We start from the raw sequence: 4,471 nt of genomic DNA, 5'->3' as shown, positions 1-4,471 counted from the left end.
TCATCTTCAAGACAAGATGAAAAACAGATCATAGTGGCAAGTTAAATAGGGAGCGAGGACCTTCTAATGGCTATGGGGAATAACAAAGCCATTTTTTCGTTGTTATTCCCTATAGCCATTAGAAGGTCTTCACTCCCTATTTAACTTGCAGCTATGATCTGATTTTCATCTTGTCGTGAAGATAAACCACAATGGTTGGTTCCAGAAGCATAGGCCAAATTATAGCAATATGATTTCTTCCATAAATATTTTCAAATAATCAAATGAATCACAAAAGCTTAAATTTGAATATTCAAATCACCCAAAATATCTGCGTCATAATATAAATAAAACATACTAAAGTAACAACTACAAAAATTATTTAAACTAATATAAATTATTTAAAAAATCAAGAACTAAAACATGAGTTTACCCTTCAAGAAAATGTGAAAGAACATGCAATGAAAGACTATAACAAACAATTGATGACGATCTTGTCAGAGAAAAAGCATGCAATCTGGGAAATTTGGGATGACTTTACGTGACGATAACATGAAACTTTACCACTTAGTCCTTTGGAATGACAGGCCAGGTCCAGTCAATAAGGGATCGAAACCAGTAACGCAACCCAAGACGAAAACTAGCCAGAGCTCCTTAATCAACCAGGGTAAATGGATGCAAAAATTATTAATAATAATTTAAAAAAAATTAAACTTACATCAACGACAAATCTGATAAAAATTTTCAGAGATTATCGTTGCAGAGAAATATGAAATCCATAGCTTGTGTGATATGGAATCCCATGCAGAGAAAGAATTATGTTGCCGCGAAGCTCATTTATAGACTCAAGAATGGTAATACCGGTGCATTTAGGTTCCCGTCGCCGGAAAAACCAAACTTATCCGTCTTAATATCTGAGAGACAATTCAATGGTAGCTCTGTTAGGGAGCTCTGTGAGGAAGGGCGGTTAAAGGAGGCGCTAGACGTCCTCAATTCCATGGACAGGCAAGGAATCGTTGTGGATTCTTATATATATGCTTCTCTGTTGCAAGCCTGCATCGACAATAAATCCTTAGCAGATGGAAAGCGGGTGCAAACCCATATGATTGAACATGGATTTAAGCCGGATGGATTTCTGAAAACCAAGCTTTTGATAATGTTCGTAAAATGTGGAGATTTGGTTGTTGCCCGCGAACTGTTTGACGAAATGCATGAAAGAAATAACCACGCATGGAGTGCTATGATTACAGGGTATGCTCAACATGGACAGGGGCAGGAGGCTCTGATGCTTTTTTATCAGTTGAGATGGGCTGGTATTGTTGCAGATGAATTCATCTTTGCAAGCCTTGCCAAAGCGTGTGCCGGGCTAGAAAATTTGGAGGAAGGTAAGCGAATCCACGCCCATATAATCAGAAGTGGTTTTGATCGTCTCTGTGTCGTTGTGGGGACTGCTCTTGTTGATATGTATGCTAAGTGTGGAAGTATGGAGGATGCTCGCAAACTGTTCGATGAAATTCCTCAACGTAATGTGGTTTCATGGTCCACGCTGATTGCCGCACATGTTCAGTGTGGGGGTGGACAAGAGGCTTTGAAAGTATTTTATGAAATGCAGAAGTCGGGCTTGAAACCAAACCAGTTCACCCTTTCAAGTATTCTCACCGCTGGTTCTGGTTTAGCAGACCTCGAGCAGGGTAAACGGATCCATACCTGCGTAGTTAAAGGTGGATTCGAGTCTCATGTCGTTTTGGCAAGTGCTCTCCTTGACATGTATGTTAAATGTGGAAGTATGAAGGATGCGCAACAGCTGTTTGATGAAATGCCTCAGAGAAATGTTGTCTCCTGGACTACCATGATTGCAGGACAAGCCCAACATGGGTTTGTGGAGGAGGCTTTAGCAGTTTTCTGTCATATGCAGGGGGCAGGCTTTAGGCCAAACGAATTTACATGTGCCGTTGTTCTTAGGATATGCGCTGGCCAAGCATCCCTGCAATTGGGAAACCAAGTTCATGCCTACGAAATAAAATGTGGCTTTGAGACAAAGATTGGCACAGGGAGTGCTCTTATAGACTTGTATTCGAAATCTGGGAGCATAGAGGAAGCGCGTCGAGTGTTTGACATAATGTGTGAGAGGGACATGGTTGTGTGGACTGTGATGATAACGGGATATGGTCAGCATGGGATGGGCAAGGAAGCTATCCAACTTTTTGAACAAATGCAAATCACAGGTGAAAAACCAGATCATGTCACCTTCCTAGCTGTTCTGTCCGCCTGTAGCCATGCAGGTCTAGTGGATGAAGGTTGGTACTACTTTGATTCAATGCAACTACATCACCATATTACACCTAGTGGTGGGCACTATGCATGCATGGTAGACCTTCTTGGACGTGCTGGCCAATTAGATAAGGCATATAACTTTATCAACAACATGTCATTTGAACCTGATGCTGCAGTATGGGGTGCCTTGCTTGGTGCATGCAGAATCCATGCTAACATAGAACTTGGGATGCTTGCTGCAGAACGCCTTTTCGTATTAAACCCACAAAACTCTGGAAATTACGTGCTGTTGTCAAATATGTATTCTGCGGTGGGCCGATGGGAAGATGCAACAAGGGTGAGAAAAATGATGACAGACATGGCAGTAAAGAAAAAGGATCCCGGCTGCAGCTGGATCGAGATCAATCGGACTGTGCATGAGTTCCTGGTAGGAGACAGATCCCATCCATCAATAGATGAGATCTGTGCAAAGTTGGAGATACTAGCAGGACAGATGAAAGAAGCAGGGTATGTGCCAGAAAGAAACTCCGTACTGCATGACGTGGAGGAGGAACAGAAGGAAGACATTCTCTTTCACCATAGTGAAAAGTTGGCTATTGCATTTGGGCTTATTCGTACGCCAGTTGGAACTTCAATCCGAATTGTCAAGAATCTTCGTGTTTGTGGTGATTGTCACACTGCAACCAAGTTCATCTCCAAAGTTGTTGGTCGTGAAATTGTAGTAAGGGATTCCAAGCGCTTTCATCGTTTTAATTATGGCCTGTGCTCTTGTGGTGATTACTGGTGATTTTCAGGGAGATGCTTTGTCATTGACAATATGCAATTTTTGTAGATTTCTAATAACTGAAATCAAAAGCAGAAAATCATGCCAACAGAGCGTTGGTTCATTGATGAGGTGGATGGAGTACAAAGCCATATACCAGGGTTCCATTCTCAATGTGATTTGCCCTAATTGAATGGCCCTTCTTTTTTTGAGGATGAGGCTGGGTGTGAATCTCAAGTGATTTTGGTGGAATAGTTACCCCTCAAACCTAGCACTGATTTTGGTGGAATAGTTACCCTTGAGAGCCAGCATCTAAGTTGAAGGAAATCTGCCCCATGCTTTGCTTTGCAGCCCCTTGGGGTATATTTTTGAAGCACTTCTAAAAGTGAAAATCAGAAAATCATAACAGCAAGTAACACCCAGAGGATTCAATTCCAGAAAATGCTAAATATGACTCATGAAGGAAGTCTGCTCCAATGCATTGCGCCCCTTAGAGTATATTTTTTTGAAGCACTTCTAAAAGTGAAAAATCAGAAAATCATCACAGCAAGTAACACCCAGAGGGTTCAACTCCAGAAAATACCAAATATGACTCGTGATTACACAATTTGTATTCATTGGAACGGTCTGAGAAAATTGCTGATAAATGATTGAGAACAAAGGAGCAGGAATGGGTTAGGAAGGATTGGAAGAGATTAAATAGATGTTTTGCTTTCCTAACATAGCTCCCAGGCTAGATAGGGAAATCAAGGGCAAAAGAGGTGATCTTTAGGAGATCTGCCAGAAATTTGAACCTCCATTAAGAAAAATTCATTGGATTTGTCCATGATGCTGTGCAAAATGAAGGAAAAAGGAATGAGCTTCAGGAGACTAGCCAGAAATGGAAACCGTAAGAAAGAAAATTTCACTTGTCCATCCATGATGCGGTGCATAACTGGTGTTTACGGTCTAACTCACCATATTTTAATGTAGTTCGAAATAACTATTTGTTTAAAGAGTTTTAGTAAATTGGTCAACTACAAGGTTTGTCGAATATTTTTATGGAGATTCAAGGACACTTTATGCGACTGCCAATTTTTTGGGTGCTCTTTATTACACCGATGATCAGTGAGGAGATGTGATTGGAATGCAGTATTTACAGTATATTTATATATCTTATATGATATATCATCACCATCACAGTTTTCTCTCCTGTTCTGAGTTCTATGAAATCGCCCAACTGCAGGGCTTTTTTAAATATTTTTAATGGAGGTACAAGAACATTTGATGCATCTGCCAATTTTTTGGATGCTCTTCATGATACTGGTCATCAGTGAGAAGATCTGATGGGAATGTCATTTTTTACAGTATATTTATATATGCTATATGATATATCATTATGAGCCTTGAGAAATAGTTCAGTGGGTTGAGTTTCCATTGCTAAGTACCTTGCTAATTGGGAGGTCACAGGGTCAA

The 4,471-nt window shown here is 40.5% G+C and overlaps 1 pseudogene; it reads left to right on the top strand.

The window, feature by feature from the left end:
• Positions 1-476: 476 nt before the first annotated feature.
• On the top strand, positions 477-4,258 carry LOC149229695 (pentatricopeptide repeat-containing protein At3g12770 pseudogene; annotated as a pseudogene).
• Positions 4,259-4,471: the final 213 nt, after the last annotated feature.

Source organism: Pinus tabuliformis, chromosome J (assembly GCF_031772625.1).
Source record: "Pinus tabuliformis cultivar Carrire ecotype Pingquan chromosome J, CPIR1, whole genome shotgun sequence".
Lineage (NCBI taxonomy): Eukaryota > Viridiplantae > Streptophyta > Pinopsida > Pinales > Pinaceae > Pinus > Pinus tabuliformis.
Note: the sequence above shows the minus strand (reverse complement) of the source record. Positions and strands in the feature narration are given on the sequence as shown.